The 17,563-nt window shown below is 41.3% G+C and overlaps 1 pseudogene; it reads right to left on the bottom strand.

Annotated features, from left to right (window-relative positions):
- Positions 1-11,121: 11,121 nt before the first annotated feature.
- On the bottom strand, positions 11,122-17,563 carry LOC123649098 (annotated as a pseudogene).

Raw genomic sequence — 17,563 nt, 5'->3', positions numbered from 1 at the left:
GCTCTCCGGCCGCGCGTTCCGCTCCCGCTGCGGGCGGAGCAGCGGGGCGGCCACGGCGGGCTCTCCTCGTCTCACACGCACACTCACGCCTCACCCTCGCTCACACGCACGCTCACACTCACTCACTCACTCACTCTCCCATACACTCCAACAGAAAGGCAGCGCCGCACAACAGCCGGTGCCTCCTCAGAGCGAGGAGGAGGGCACTCGCGAAACACGGCGTGGCTGTCGCAAAAACGTCGCGAAGCCTCGGGCTGCCTGCGGCCCACCCTCCAGCCTGCTCCCGCGGCGGCCGGCCGCCTCTGCTGGCGCCCGCAGCCCGGGGACCGTGTGGAGAGAGCCACGGAGCCGCTGCCCAAAGCTGCCGCCAAGTGCACCACGTGGACCAGCCCCGGCCGTGGCTGGGCGCCAGACTACAACGCCCAGAATGCTTCGGCCACCGCCGCCGCGGTGCCGCCCCTTCTGCGGCTCCGCCCCACACGGTGGGAATGCGGCCCGATGCATGACGGGATTAGTAGTCCCAGGTGAGACTCGTTTCAAGCACTTGGGGTAATTTTTTTTTTTTTAACAGCAATATAGCAAGAGTCGGATTTGCGCCATAAACCTGACCAAACAAATTCACGTGTGTGGGAGGCTAGTCTGTAATTAGAATTAGAATGACATTTTGTGCCACTTTCCAACTCCAGGTTTTAAAGGACACTGTCATTGAAAAAAGCCTGTATGGTATTTGTAAACAGCTCATGAGCCAGCAGATGGGGTACTCTTGGCGTTCTCAATCTGATAAGGGCTCCATAATATCAACATACTGACGCACATTGTAGACATCAGTAAAAAGTGAATCGATGACGAGTGTCCATGCTACTTCTATACATTGTTACTCTTGTGACGGGAATATGGGACCATCCAAATGCTTCTCATCCATTTAGAGGGAACACTGGGTACAGCAGAGCCTTCCGCACTACTGCCCATAAGAACACCAATTTTTAGCTATGATTATAGTACAGATCTAAATCTATGGCAGCTAGTTTGTTAATAATTTTAAGGTGGGCAAGATAACTGCTGGAGAAGTCCTGGTACCTTAATAGTAATGCCTCATTTTGTCTCATCCCTCTTATTTGCACATCTATTTTTAATTTTTGGTTTCCAATTGTTATCATTACCACTAAAGCACCACATTCCCCAAAGGGAATATGATCTTTCCCACTTTTAAACCCACATAACACTTTTTTTCCCACCTTTCCTGTGGTACTCATCAAATTCTGTTTTGTTTTTATATCTTCTCCCTTGCTAGATTATAAAATCCTATACGGAGACATATTTGCATCTTCAGTTATGTGTTGACTATGATGCATAGTAAACAATTGTTAAATTAATGAATGAATAAACATATTTATGTCAAAAATATCGGTGTACAGAGGATGATAATAATAATGATATCATTTCATGAAAAATCCTCAAAAGGGCTTTCTCTTATATAAATTTCCTTGGAGAAAATTAGTGACTTCACCACTGGTTTAAATTAAATTGTTTTTACCTAAAATACTAAATATTATTTAGCATTTGAGTATACTTACTATGGTTAGATGGGCCTGGGTTTGAATCCTGTTTTGCCATTTATTAGCAGTGTGTCCTTGAACCCTCAGGTTTTTTTCTTTGCAAAATGGAAATAGAAAACACCCTAGATTTGAGTAAGTGCAAAACAAATGTAAGCTTTCATTAATGGGATATTTGTTTGGATTCAGTGATGTAAATTGGATGACTCTCTGGCAGAACTACTCCCTTTGCATAAAAAATTATATTTTTTCTAAATATGAATTTAGAATAGTCTTCCAGAGAAAATGTATTAATATTTTATGTTTTTTGAGGCATGTATCTTTTTGTCCACATATTTACTCATAGATCTTGAGAAATCAAACCACCACCCTGGAGGAAAATTTGTGAAGAGGCATGGGACTCGGCTTGGTCCTGCCCCATCCGTGATCCCCCTTCTCCCACTTCCTGTACCACCTGCAGATGCTGTTTTGGAACACTGAAGGCGTTTACTTTTAAAAAAGTACTTTTGAGTACCGTTTTGGCTGGCTCTACTCTGTGGATGAAGGTAAGAATTCTCCCTGAAAGAACTGAGTATCTTGATTGTCAATAATCCTGGAGCAGGAAGGGAAGCTGGCCTTGGACCAGGGAAGAACAAGGCCTGCTATTCTCTCTGAAGCTAGGGTAAGAGTTAGAGATGTACACTCCAGGTTGGAGGAATATGGTGGTAGGAAGTAAGCTGGCCTTGTAACATGGTACCAGGATGGGTAGCTGAAGAAGAGATAGCCAATAGGGGCCCCTCATAGGGGAGCATGGCTAATGCCTTAGGAGCAGTAACATCTAATACCCAGTTTTAAGTGGTATGTGTGTGTGTGTGTGTGTGTGTGTGTGTGTGTGTGCGCGCGCGCGTGCACCTGTGCTAATTCCCTGCTACTATCCCCAGACTATGAGCCTGGTCTTAGCTGTGTCCATGCTTGGAGGAAAAGGGAAAGCTGCTGCTAGAGACTCAATTATGCCAGATAAGCAGTGGCCTCCAGAGCTAAAGCAGTGAGCTAGGAAGGGCTTGTGGCACATATACTATTCCAAAAACCTGAGGAGTGGAACCTGTGTTTAGAATGTACTTTGTGTAGATCAAGGGATGGAGGTTTGGACTTAATTATTATTTGAAAGAATTGAACATATCAGGGACGCAGAGCTGTCATTTCAGTGTGATTTTCAACCACAGGTCATACCGACATCCCATATCTCTTTGCTCCATGAAGACCTCAAGTGATATTATAGAGTCTATGACCCTCATTGGTCCAGGTTCCAAATAATGCTTATACTTCTTTGCATAAAATGTGGTTTTATTGACATTCTAAATTTAACATCTCCAGTGTTAACATGCCTCCCAAACACCAGCCCTGCATTTCAACTACCTTCTGTACCACCTAAGGGAATATTCTGCTATCATCTCAAACAGAATTTCTGAAACTAAACATACCATCCTGTCCCCTGAACCTCCCAATTTCTATGATTAGTGATGCCAGCAGACAGTCATTTGGTTGTTTTACTGCCAACCCTACTCACTCAGGCCTTCATTAACTGCACATTGTTTTTTATGCTCATGCCAAATATGCCTTTGTCCTATTCACAAGGGCTGAGATGCTTCCTCATACTGTCCCTGACCTTTGCAGTTCTGCCCATCCTCCAAGGTACAGCTCAGATGCCTAACTTGGTCATGAAGCATTTCCTAATTCTTCCAAGTGTATATGACCTTTCTTTACCCTACCCTAGTCCTGGCATCATTGCACTTTATTTGCAACTCACTTAGAAGCATCACTACTCCCTTGTATTTTAATCATTTATCTTATATACTTTAAAAAAATCTGCCCCTTAATAAGTTTAATGGCTGAGTCTCTGCCTTAATCATCTCTGTATCCCCTAAAGTGCCACAAACATAGTTTGCATAACTATATTTCATTAGAATGTGTTTAATTGGATTGATTTCTATAAAGGTTGAAATCGACCATAATAACAATAAAGGGAGGGGACAGTCATTTTAAAACCTTTAGCATCTTGCCTTAGAACATGTACTTTTTGCAGTTCCAAAAGGATGTAGTGCTTCATGATCTATTAACGTAAAAGCCCAAGTGGGTCTTCTCATAGTTGATCACTTCCAGTCTTTATAGTCTTTCTGAATTCTGTTTTCTCACTCAGTCTCAAAGCATGCTCTCAATGGAAAATAGCTAACCTCCCATTCTGCAACTGGCATGTTCATCATCTTTACCATCAAAAAGTACATACTAAGCATCTACACATGAGCACAGTGTTAGACACAAGAAAGAGCAAGTTACATTAATCAATCCGGTAGACTTCTTTAATTTTTCAAAGAAAATATCAATGTAAAAATTTTCCCAACTAATTCTGTAAGTATCCAGAATATAATTTAGACCTTAGAAACAACCAGAACCAAAAAACACTTTCAAAAATATCTTACTTTTCTTCCCTTCATCATGAGTGTCATTCACTTTTGTTGACTCATTTCCTCCACACAGCTGGAAACATGACCACTCACAGTTGCTGAATTTTACATCAGATAGCGTTGTCATTAGTGAAGAATTGAATCTGTTTCTCTATTCCAGTTTCAAAAATCCCAGGAAAGGCTCTGGTACAGCTGGGTTAGGCCCATCTGGGCCAACTGAGTGTGGCCACAGTGGCAGGGTCATGTAGGAATGTGACAGCTTCTTTATTAGGAGGGATGAGGGAAATGGCGGAAGGCAGCTTGCAGAAGAAGGGAGAAAGCCTTAAGTCACACAGGAGATAAAACAGGTCAATGTGATAGGAAGTGGGACCAGGAGGAAATTACTTTAGATTGGTGGGTGACCAAGGGCTCTCTGAGGAAGTGGTGCTGAAGCTGAGACCTGAATGTTGAGGACCAAAAGCTGCTATGATAAGGGAGCTGAGTTGTCCAAGCAGATCAGACAAAGGGCAAGTGCAAAGGCCTGAAGCTGGGAAGGAAGGAACAGAAAGAAGCCCTGTGTGACAAGAGTGTAATGAGTAAGAGGGGAAATTGTGTGAGGACGGAGAGATGGGCAGGAACCAGATCATATAGGGCTTTTTAGACCATAGTAAGGGATTTTATTTTTAGGGCAATAGGAAGTTATTGGAAAGTTGTAAGAAAGGGAGTGACCAGATGTGATTTATGCTTTAAAAAGAATATCCTAGCTGCTATGTGAAGAATGCTTGTAGGAGGCTGGGTAGATAGATAGATGTAGAGATAGTGATATATAGGACTTGCCAATCAGTTGGATGGGAAGTAAGGAAAAGGAAGGAATTAAGATGACTCTCGAGGACATTGCTACTTACTGAGATGGGGAAGACTTTGAGCGGAACAAGTTTAGGAGAAAAAAATGATAATTCCATTTTGGGTATGTCAAACATGAGATGCCTCAGAAATCTAAGTGAATACATCTAGTGGACAGGTGGATGTGAGAGTCTGAAGCGTAAAGGAAAGGTCAGGGCTGGTAAGAATTTGGAAATCACTAGCTACAAGAGTTGATTAGATTGCCTGCAAAGCACATTACAGTGAGAAAAGAACAAGGGCTGAGTAGAGAAGGAGCCAGAGAGGGAGACTGAGAAGAGAAGGTCAGAGGATTATTTGGGAAATCAGGGGCTGTGATGCCACAAAAGCCAAGGAAAGAATGCGTTTTGGAAAGGAGGGATGGTCAATAGTGTTGATGCTGCCAAGAAGTCAAGCAAGATAAAGATCATGGTGTTAAATGTATCAGTGTTTCTCAACTTATTTTAAAATTATTTGCCCTGAGGATCATGGTTATACTATTTTTCCTAATTATCCACCCCCATGCAATATTAATGCCACAGATATTCTGTATATCTGTTTATGTACTGTGGCACTTTGGAGGGCCACAAACCATTGTAATATCTTAAGATTTTTTTTGACCCCTTAAGAACCACCTTTTGCCCACTATGGGCAACATTTCCCCACTGAGAATACATGATTCGTTGATATATAGATGACTTTTGTCACTACCAAGGGTAGTTGTGGTGGTGAAAAGGGGGTCAAAGCCAGTCTGCATTGGGTTGAAGAATGAGTTAGAAGTACGGAAATGGAACAAGGAGTCTATTAGTTTGCTGCAAAAGTAATTTCAGTTTTGGACCATGAATTTTAAATCATTATAACTGGGATCAAACACATCTTTATTAATCATAATAGGAACCATTACAATAAACACATTTTTGCCAATGAGAAATAAGTTTGTTATTCTTGTAGCCTAAAAATCCATGCTTCAGGATTTGATGAACCCTTGGAAAGCATGTTCTGCATCCTGCTGGTTGTGGGAGCATTTTGCTTGCAAAAGGTTGTCAAGATGCTTGAAGAAGTGGTAGTCAGTTGGCAAGAGGTCTGGTAAAATCTGGCTGATGAGGCAAAATTTCATAGCCCAATTTGTTCAACTTTTGAAGTATTGGTTGTGCAACGTGCAGTCGGGTGTTGTCGTGGAGAAGAATTGGGCCCTTTCTATTGACCAATGCCAGCTGCAGGTGTTGCAGTTTTCAGTGCATCTCATGGATTTGCTGAGCAGACTTCTCAGATGTAATGGTTTTGGCGGATTCAGAAAGCTGCAGTGGACCAGTCCAATAGCAGACCACCAAACAGTGACCATGACCTTTTTTTGGTGCAAATTTGGCTGGGGGCATCTAAGATGACCTCAGTTGCATGTCCCTGGTCTTGGTGCTGGATCTTGGCTGGGCCTGTCTCTGGGCATGATCTTTTGGTAATCATGCTCAAATTTCTTTACATAGTGTGAGAATGTTCCAAAAGGACAAAGGTGAAAGTGGTAGGTCTCTTGAGGCCTGGATTTTGGAGCTCACACGTCACTTCCACCACATCCTTTTGGTTAAAGCAAGTCACAAAACCAGCCCAGATTCAAGGAATGAGCAAACGGACTCCAATTTTTGAAAGTAAGAAGTGCAAATTATTGTGGCCATGTTTTTCGATCTATCCCACATATGGATGCATATAAATTTGTAGATCTGGTGAAAGTTGAAGCAGTTTCTTTTCAGATGGCTTTGGTTTTCTCTGTAAAGTAGAAGAAAAGTTCACCTGCTGTGAATCATTGAAGGAGTAGAAAGAGAGAAAGTGATGATTGCATGTCTGAAAAGACTGCTGGTTTAAAGTAATCCTTAAGGCAGAATGGGAGAGATGGCTGCTGGCAGGGTATCATCATAGGACTTGTAGCCAATGTGCCGGGCCCATTTGCAGGTGCGGGTATGCATTCATAGCAATATCTATTTGCTCTGTTGTGCAGTTTTCATCACCAGCACTCAACAGCCCAGGTGGAGGCAGGGCAAAGACAGCTGTTGGATTCATCTAGGGTTGGGGCCTTGCCAGCTGGGTGTGATGAAAAGAAAATGGGATGAGAAAGGTTAGGATTATTGGCAGGAGAGTAGTTAAAGTGACAGACCATGACATTTAAGTTGGGTAAGGGATGAAATGAGGACAGAATTTCCCCTTTTACATTATAATAACTAGCTGGAAATTTTTAAAGTTAATTTTTTTCAAGATAATTAAAAAATAAATACTTAGCCTCATTCCTTGCTTCCTTAATATCTGTAGCAAGAAACTATCATCAGATACATACTAAGTAAAAGCTGAAATCATAAGTAATAGGTTAAAAATGATTTCTCCTTTTCTTAACTAATAGATTCCCATTACTGTGACTGTTAAGGACATCCCTAACTGAAAATCTCTTAGATCTGTTGTTGATGAATTCTGCTTTCACATTCTGTTAGTGTTAAGGAGATACTACCTCTTTAAAGATAATATTCAGTACTATAATTGTGTCCTTTTTCTTGTAGTGGACACCTTTTTAAAAAAGAAGCATATTACTTTATATTTTTCAATTCAAAATATATTTTGCTACACAAGAGTGTAGCAGGTAATCTTTGGGAACACAGTTAATTTCATGTTCAGTTTTTCAAAGCTTAATATATTACTCTGGCTTCTTGTTCCAGTATGTTTTGCCATCCATCTAGCTGGACTGTGTTACTCCAATCACCAGGAAAGCCAAGTCTTTTCTGGCTGGTTCCAGTACAAACATGGATCTCTCCTGTGAGCCACATAGGTCTCTTTCTATCACGCCTAAACGTGGTTAGGTCACCTCTGCCACCGCCTGATACTGGATACCTGGGGCTATTTGTTTCCGTGCAACCTCATGCCTAGAACTTCTGGGACTCTTTCTCCCTTAGTAACCCTTCTCCCACCCCCACCAGCCAAGGTCAATTCCATCAGATATTGTCCTTCTTGCTCTAAAACCCTGCATTCTGTTTAAATTTCAAAGTGTTGTTTTATTTACATAATTCCTCTGCTCAAAAATCTTCAGGGACCCTACATGATCTTCCATTGCCTACAGCATAAAGTTCAAACTCTTTCTTCTACTATTCCAAGTCCTATATTTATTTTAGCCAGACTTATGAAAATACTTTAAGGCAGCTTGCAACAAAAATGTTAGAATTAGATTGAAATAATTAGCTCTACATAGTTAAGTTTCCCACAAATCTGAGCGTTTCTCTATCTCCAGTATAGCTCCTAACCAGTTTCTCATAAGCTGCTTCCTATCCAATGAATCAGTGGTTCTCAACCTTGGGTGTCCTTTGGAATTATCTGGGGAATCACCCCAGCAATGCTTTTCCCCCTATTTTTAAATTTTAATATATTTAGTGGATAAAGATTGTATATATTCAAGGTGTGCAACATGTTGACTTGATAATATGTATACATTGTATGATAATTGCAATCAAATTAATTAACATATCTGTCACCATCCATGCTGTACCTTAGATCCTCAGAACTTGTTCACTTTATAACTGAAAGTTTATGTCCTTTGATCAACATTTCCCCACTTCCCCCACACCCCAGCCCCTGGCAACCACCATTCTACTCTGTTTCTATGAATTGGACTTTTTTAGATTCCACATATATGTGAGATCATACAGTGTTTGTCTTTCTGTGTCTGACTTATTTCACTTAATGTTCTCCAGGTTCATCCATGTTGTCATAGCAGGATTTCCTTCTTTTTATAGCTGAATAATATTCCATTGTGTGTGTGTGTGTGTGTGAGTGTGTGCACGCGCATGCGTGTAGACACACACACACACACACACACACTCACATTTTCTTTATCCATTCATCTCTCAATGGACATTTAGGTTGTTTTCATATCTTGACTGTTATGAATAATGTGGCAATGAACATATGGATACAGATATTTCTTTGAGACACTGATTTCATTTCCTTTGATTATATACCCAGAAATAGGATTTTGGATCCTACAATAGATCTATTTTTAATTTTTTGAGGAGCCTCCATAATGTTTTCCATAATAGATGTACTAATTTACATTCCCACCAACAGTGTATTGTATAAGGATTCCTTTTTCTCTACACCCTCAACAACACTTCCCTCTTGTCTTTTTTATAATAGCTATCCTAACAGGTGTGAGGTGGTATCTCATTGTGGTTTTGATTTGCATCTCCCTGAGGATTAGTGATGTTGAACACCTTTTCACATACCTGTTGGCCATTTGTATGTCTTCTTTGTGAAAATGTCTATTGAGATCCTTTGCCCATTTTTCAATCAGGTTATTTGGTTTTTTTGCTTTTGAGTTGTGTGAGTTCCTTATGTATTTTGGATATTAATCCCTTACCAGATATATGGTCTCCAAATATTTTCTCCCATTTCATAGGTTGCCTTTTTATTTTGTGGATGGCTTCCTTTGCTGTGCAGAAGCTTTTTAGTTTAATGCAATCCCATTACTCTGTTTTTTCTTTCATTGCCTATGCTTTGGGGGCATATCCAAGAAATCATTGCCATGCCAGTGTCAAGGAGATTTTTTCCCATGTTTTCTTCTAGGAGTTTTATAGTTTCAGATATTACAAAACCAGCATAGAAAAATCAGCTGTGGGCAGGGCAATGGTGGCTCACACCTGTAATCCTAGCACTTTGGGAGGCCGAGGAGGGAGGATGGCTTGAGGCCAGGAGTTCGAGACGAGTGTGAGCAAGAGTGAGACCCTGTCTCTTTAAAAAATAGAAAACTTAGCTGGGCATGGTGACATGTGCCTATAGTCTCAGCTACTCAGGAGGCTGAGGCAGGAGGATCACTTGAGCCCAGGAGTTTGAGGTTGCTGTGAGCTATGATAATGCCACTGCACTCTAGCCTGGGTGACAGAGTGAGACCCTTTCTCAAAAAAAAAAAAAATCAATTGTGTGTACACTAACAACAAACTATCTATAAAAGAAATTGAGAAGGCAATCTCATTTATAATCAAAAATAATAAAATACTTAAGAATAAATTTAACCAAGGAGGTTAAGGATCTGTACACTGAAAACTATAAAACATTGATGAAAGATACTGAAGAAGACACAAATAAATGGAAAGACATCCATGTTCACGGATTGGAAGAATTAATATTGTTAAAAATGTCCATACTACCCAAAGCAATCTACAGATGCAATGCAATCCCTATCCAAGTTCCAATGGCATTTTTTCACAGAAATATAAAAAACAATCCTAAAATTTATATGGAACCACAAAAGATGCTGAATAGCCAAAGCAATCTTAATAAAGAAAAACAAAGCTGAAGGCATCCTGCTCCTTGATTTCAAACTATATTACAAAGCTGTGGTAATTAAAACATATCATATTGATATAAAAACAGACACATAGGCCAATGGAGCAGAATAGAAAGCCCAGAAATAAACCCATGTATATATGGTTGACTAATCTTTGATGAGAGTGCCAAGAATACACAATGGAGAAAGGAAAATCTCTTCAATAAATGGTGTTGGGAAAACTACATATCCACATGTAAAATGATGAAATTGGACCCTTGTCTTACACCACATACAAAAATTAACTTGAAATGGATTAAAGAGTTAAATATAAGATCTGAAACCAGCAATCCTAATGTAACTGATCTGGTTACAGGTGGGCACTGGGATTTGTAAAGCCCCCTGGTGATTCTAATGTGCATCCAGAGTTGAGAAGCACTGCAATTAGAACAAATTTATTGAATCTCCCTACAACATTCACTGCTTTCACCATCAGTACTCCCCTTTTCTTCTTTACTTATTTAACCCCTACCCACTCTTTGAGATCCAGCTCAGATACTGTGGGATCTTTCCTTACCTCCCAATGCTGATACATTCCCATAGCGTGTACTTTGCTTACATTTATTTGGCTCCTAGCATATACTTCTTTTACCTCTGTGTGTTTATCCCATCTCTTCAACAGAATTAGAATGTATAGAAGTGCAGGGCTATATTTTACAGCCCTTTTTATCTCCATAACCTAACACAATTCCTTTCATACTGTGTGCCATTTATATGTTTTATGGGAGGTGATCATGGTGATGATGATGATGATGATAGTGATGATAATCGTGTAGCAGATACTGTCAGTGCTCTGACCAATTCTCTCAGATTTCTCTATTTCTTAACCGGGTTGCCCCGAGGTTCCTAAGACAGACTACTTTTCACATCCAAAGCTGAAGTGTCTGGGAATCAAGCCACCTCTACCTTAACTTAATGACTAGTTGTTTAGAATTGTTATATGTGTCCACATTAAATCCAGATTGTGTTTTATATCAACATTTATGTTGAGCAAAGCCAAGTTACTTGACCTTTAGTCTGTCATATTGTTCCTCAAGTATGTTTCGAGATGCTTTCATCCATTTTTATAGAGTTCATTCTTAGTCTTCGCCACGGGGAGAATACACAGGACCTTCAGTAATGCACACATGTTAGGGAAAAACTTGATGTCAGGCAGATGGAGGGCTTCATAATTGGTGGATGGAAGCCATATATCTTTCCCTGTGTGCTCCCATTTGACTCTCCCACAATGAGGCTCAGCTGGGAGCATGTTGGGATTGGCTAAGGCACTTCTGTACATGTCAGCATGGAATTCCTTCAGTGTATTGAATCTGAGCTGTCCCATGACTGAGGATACCACAGATAAGCATTTAAGAGGCTTGAGGTGCTGTTCTGAGAATGTACCCTTAAGTTTCTGAATAATAGCCTTTACTGTTGGAAGACGTGGGGTTTCTTCATAGTAACTCTCAGAGATTAGTTGAGATTCCAAGTTGTCTTGCTGAGCTCTGTGGAATTTCCCAGGGAGTTTCATTTGGATATCAAGTTTGGTTGCCAAATTTGTGGCTTCCTCAAACCAAAACTCATGATAAATTTCAAAATTTTCCATCACTTCATTGAGTATGTTCCATACCGTAGTCAAGCTACTGGCTGCAAAGAAGAAATCAGAGGTTTGCGCCTGGAGATTTTTTCCCAAAGGCCCTTGTAAAAGAGAGGACGTTTTTAAGAACAACAATGTTAACAATGAAATCAAAACCTGTTACTTTGCTACAGAGTACAAACTCCCAGCCAGCTATACAATTATTCCATCTAATAGTTGTGTCACTATTTATACCATCTAAACATAAAACGAGTGCGTGCAGGAGGTCTGCTAAAATTTCAAAAGCATCATGCCTGCCTGTCCACCAAGAATGGCAAATTTCCTTCCATTCTTTACCCCTTTCTTTACTGTTCTCAAAAAGGACAGAAATTACATTGTCAAGTTCTAAAAGCAGTTATGGTAATCAATGAAAAAAAGAACAAACTTCCTCAATTGTTCCCAGTGCAGCAGATACTCCCACAACAGGCGCTGATTTTGCCAACCACATACACAAGGCACAGGAAGAGCAGAGTGTGTAGATAGCTTGGGGATATTTCTCTAGAAGTCTAGAAGCAAACAACTTTCATTTTGGAAGAAAATCCACTGGACAAAATGTAAGCCTGGCCACGACAATATTTAGTTCCCACTTTTCAGTTATCTTAGTGTGAAATTTCACAGCCCAAATCTCTGCATCGCTTCATGAGGCAGGAAACCCACTAATTCCTCTCTGTGGTTGTGAGATTCATGGACAAACCTCACCAACACAGATACATTCTTCCCCTGCTGTGTCCAATACATGGTGAGTGATAATGGAAAAGAAGTGGACTCTCTCACTTCCCTGAGAATTTCTCCCAGAATCACAGTTCTCACAGATTTCTGGCATCTGATTCCGGTGTGTGTTTGAAAAGAACAATGTGTGCTCTTGGCCAGCTTCTTCTGCACTGGAGTTCTGAGTATTGCTATTGTTGGGTTTTGTTTTTTTTTTTTATATTTTTGTTCCTGTTCAGAAGTTTTGTCCATTTTTTTTTTTCTGTTTCAGTGTCCTGGTTACATCTTCTCTCAGTTCTTTTATTCATTTTCTGTGTCTACCGTGTGGATGGTTCAAGTGACTGATAAGGTCAAATATTGTCCCCTAAGGACTAGTTCTACAGATTGTAGAGATCTCAAAGTGGTTGGCACCTAATTGAGAATGTTTATTTAGTTGATCAGGTGTTTTATCTTCTAGGTCTCTCTATCTACATATCTCCACCCACTTCCAGCATTGGCAGATTCTGCTAGAACCTGAAGAAGGACTTCACATTCGTCTTCCTGCAGGCAGGGCGGGGCCGGTTTGCCGTTGTCACCTGTGCAGTGGGGTTGGGGAGGAGAGCCAGGCCTGCCAGGCGAGAAGCTATAACCAATTTGGTAATTTTTGACCTCTGTTTAATGTATTGCCCTGTATTGACTTTGGAGGCTGAAAGCCAGGAAAGGTGAGAAGTTTCTGGGATCTTACCTAAAGCTACTGGAGACTCACAGAATCTTCGTCGTGGATCCTGCTTCCAGGGGTATCTTGTGATCATCAAAATGGAAAATTAGGTCAGGTCAATTTTATTTATAAATGTGATTTAATATTGTTAAATGTTAGCTTATGACATAAATAGGGAGAAATTGCACTTATCTAACTTTTCAATCATTTTTTCATTTATTCAGTATTTGTTGTATGCCTACTATAAATACTGAGTCAGGCCCTGGAAATATCTAGAGGCATAAGAACAGAGGTCTGCGCCCATGGACAGCATAGGCTAGTCCAGTGGTTCTCAATCTTAGCTGCACATTAGAGTAATCTGGAAGCTTTAAAAAAAAAATCACTGATAGCCAGGCCCTATACCAGACCAATTAAATCTGAATGATGTTTTGGGAATCAGGCCCAGTCATCACTATTTTTAATAGCTCCTTAGAAGATTCTAACGTGTAACCAAAATTAAAAATCACTGAGCTAGTGGCTATTAAGGGGCTTCGGGTAGGGCTGCAAATATAATCACCTGGGGAGTTAAAAAATTTATGCGTGTGTATGTATGCATGTATGTGTGTATATGATATACGAGGTCTGTCTGGAAAGTACCCAGCCACGTAATATGAAAAATGGAGACATTTACTGAAGAAATACAAGATACAAGAAACATTGTACATAGAACAATGATGCCTTAGTCCCCTTCAGAGTAGGCACCTTGGGACCTCACACAGTTCTCCCACGTCTTTTAACCTAACCCACACACATTCAACATTCTCAGGTGTTCTGCTTGTTGCAGGCCTTCAAGAATGTGGATCACTTCCAACAGATTCTCAACCATCTTTGAAGCGTTTGTGCCACACTTTTATTGGTGCTGCAATCATTGCATCGTTCCCGAAAGCCTTATGGATCATCCACATAGTTTCCGTGGAGGAATGTTCAAGCTTAATGCAAAATTTGATGCAGATTCATTGCTCTGCTCGTTCAGTCATTTTGAATGTGATGGCTACACGGTACACACACCCACTCAACGGTGTCTAGCGCCCCACTGACTAGTAGTAGAGTGAGTACGTCATTGTTCACACATGCGCAATACAGTCCAGTTTCCTTGACTGCCAGGTTACATCCATGTCATGAAAACCATTCTTGTTATATTAACAATGGCTGGATCCTTTCCAGACAGACCTTTCATACATATATATTTATTATATTATATATTTATATTTTGTACAATAAATATGTATTTTAATATATTTTATATGTGTGTGTATACACACACACACACACACACACACCCCTATCCTTTTCTATCCCTCCTCTCACCCTAAGGCATCCTGAGAGCCTTAGAGAGAGGGGTACCATATGTATTTTGGAAAACTCCTTTCTCTTTCCTCTCCTCAAACAAATAGAAATTAGAAAGACAATTATAATAACATTTGATAAGTGGAAGATGCAAATTACTGTGGGTTACTATAAGATCACATAAAAGGAAAACCTAGTAGAGATAGAGAAGGTCAGTGAATCCTCTCCAAAAGCGGAGTTATTGGAGCTGATGACTCTTAAAAGAGTTAGTCAGGCGACAGGCGATAGGGCAGGTTTTCCCAAGTAAAAAGCTCAAGCTCAGGCTAGGCTTTAGCAAATCCTTGCTTGGTTCTTTCCCCTTCCCTGTTCTTCCTCTCTCGCTACTGAAAGGTTTTTCCTGAAGAGTAATCCATTAATAAATCACTGGCTAGGCTCTTTTTTCAGGGAGTCTGACCTAAAATAGTTGGTACCCAGAGGAATTCCAGGAAGCAGGGTGGACTTCTTGAGTTGGATAATTCACTAGACAACCAGCCATGAGGACCGTGGTGAAGTATTGACAGTCCTTGGTATACCTTCTCTGGCAGCCTTTCGCCTGTGGTAAGATGGAATGTGTTGTGGGTGGAAGGGAATACAATGGCTGGTGCAATGTCACAGGCACTTGAGAGATGTCGGGAAGGAGTCATTGAAGGGACAGTAGAATTGAACAGCTGCGCTGGGCACCACTGATGTACTGAATAGAGGAAATGACAGGCTCAGGTCAGCAAATCATGAATTACAAGTGATGTGTGAGAAGCAGAGGGCCTGTTTGACAGCATTTCGAGAGATTCTCATTACCTGCAGCTGGAGGACAGACCAAGCTGAAGAGCTGGTGGAGGTCTAACTTGTACTGCAAGGGAGAACTACAGAGAAGCCTAAGTGTTCAGTTGAGACATATCTATGCTAAAGGCGGAGCCCCACGAGGGGAGGGGTGAGACCCTGAGCCATGGAATGAGGCTACATGTCATTGCTGGGTAGATGCAGCATTTGAATCCCCATATTCCCCTGAAACAATGGGCCTGCAGAAGTGATCCCCTCACCTTGCTATGCAGAAATCTCAAATGAAGAGGACCCTCATAAGACAGTGTTTTCCCTCCTCCCACCTCCCACATTTGGACACTAGACAAAAATTGGGGTCACATTTCACCATACTCAATTGAGGTAGTGCTTGCCATGCTAACAGTGGAAAGGGGATGCAAGCCAAAGCCTTACTGGACTGGGATAACATGTATCAGGAAAAATGGGGAGAATGTCTGGGGCAATGGGGACCATGAGGTGCTGAACCAAGGGAGTAGAATGTAAAGCTGCGTAAGGGAGAATTTGTCAGTATGGGGCCATGCTCCCAGGAGACAGGTTTTGATTCCTTGGAAAGCGCCTCAGAGATATTTCTGTTATGCTGCCAGATGACTCTTGGAAGCTTGGAAAAAACAATGGCCTACATTAAATGAAGTAGAGAAGTCAGAATTGCCATTTCAGACTGGGGAGGAAGGGCTCAAAAGGCTCAGGGAAGTGGGCATGCCAGAATGAATCTACCATGTAAGACCGGAAGATCCACCAGTGATTACTTTGCTCAGGATATCCTGAAGAAACTAAGGCAGTAAGAAATTCACAGGTGAAAGGGGAACTGGCATCTTTGAGACACTACCCTCTGCAGCTGAGGCTGATGAGAAGAGATTCTGTTAAAGAACTAGATTTCCTGGTAGCAAAGGGGATGAGAGTGTTTCAGATTAGCAGAAGCAAGGTGACAGCACTTAGCCACCAGAAGCACTTAACCATTAGAGCCACTTAACTGCTGTAACGGGCAGCCAGGTCAGAACGTCAGCCAGGGAACGAACATTTGGGGGCCTATGGAGAGGACTAAGAGAATATGGTGCTCCTAGGAATGAGAAAGATGGGAGCCAGAAAGAACAGTGCTAAAGGTACGTAAGTAGAAGATAACCCATAATTAATAATGGGTTAGAAGAAGCTGAGGTCAGGCACTCCAGTGGAAAGTCACGATCTTTTGTCCAGTTTCCAGACCTGAGCCATTTCTCAGACTCAGAACCAATCGACTGAAAGAGAAGTTGCATTCTTGTGAGGAAGGACTGAATGGGAGTCAGGGTAGTAAGTGGAGTTCTGGCCCAGGGCCATCTAAAAGCAGGTCCCCCGAGCCCATGTACTCAACCAGTGGTTATTGCCCTGGTTCCTTCATTGGGAATAGAAATACTTAGCACTTGGCAGAATCCTTGCATTAGTTCCTTGAGCTATAGAGCAAGAGCTATTGTAGTAGGAAACTCCAAGTAGCAGTCCTTGAAATAGCCTCTCTCCCACCAAAATAGTAAGTCAAAAACAGTATCGCAGGCCAGGAGAATGGCAGAGATTAGCACCATCCTCAAAGACACAAAGAATGCAAGTATGGTACTCTTTGTCATAACCTTATTTAATCCTCCAGTCTGACCTAAGCAAAAACTGAGTGGATCATGGTGTATAACAATGGACTACCATGAACTTAACCAAATATTGGCCCCATAGCAGCTGCTTTGTCAGATTTGGTATCTTTACTGGAGCATGTTACTACAGCCTTGGCATTTGTATGCAGCTAGCCATCTGTAAATGTGTTCTCTTATATATCCACCAGGAAGGAGGAGCAGAAGCAGTTGGCAACCACATGGCATGGGCATAGTGTATTCTTGCCAGGGCAATGTTAATTATTCTGCTGTCTGTCATAATGTACTCTGAAGTGACTTGGACAACCTGGGCTTCCAGCAGAACATTGCATTCATCTACTATACTGATGACATCATGTTGATTATACCTTAGGAGCAAGAAATGGCAAGCACTCTATATGCCTCAGTAAGAAATATATGCTCCAGAGGGTGGGAGATAAAGCCTACTAAGATTCAGGGCCTGCCACATCAGTGAAGTTTTTAAAGGTCCAGTCGTTCAAGGTATGCTAGAACATCCCCTCTAAAGTATAAGACAAGCTCTTGTACCTCGCAT

Source organism: Lemur catta, chromosome 13 (genome assembly GCF_020740605.2).
Source record: "Lemur catta isolate mLemCat1 chromosome 13, mLemCat1.pri, whole genome shotgun sequence".
Taxonomy (NCBI): Eukaryota; Metazoa; Chordata; class Mammalia; order Primates; family Lemuridae; genus Lemur; species Lemur catta.
The sequence above is the reverse complement of the archived record's forward strand: the minus strand, read 5'-3'. Positions and strand labels throughout refer to the sequence as shown.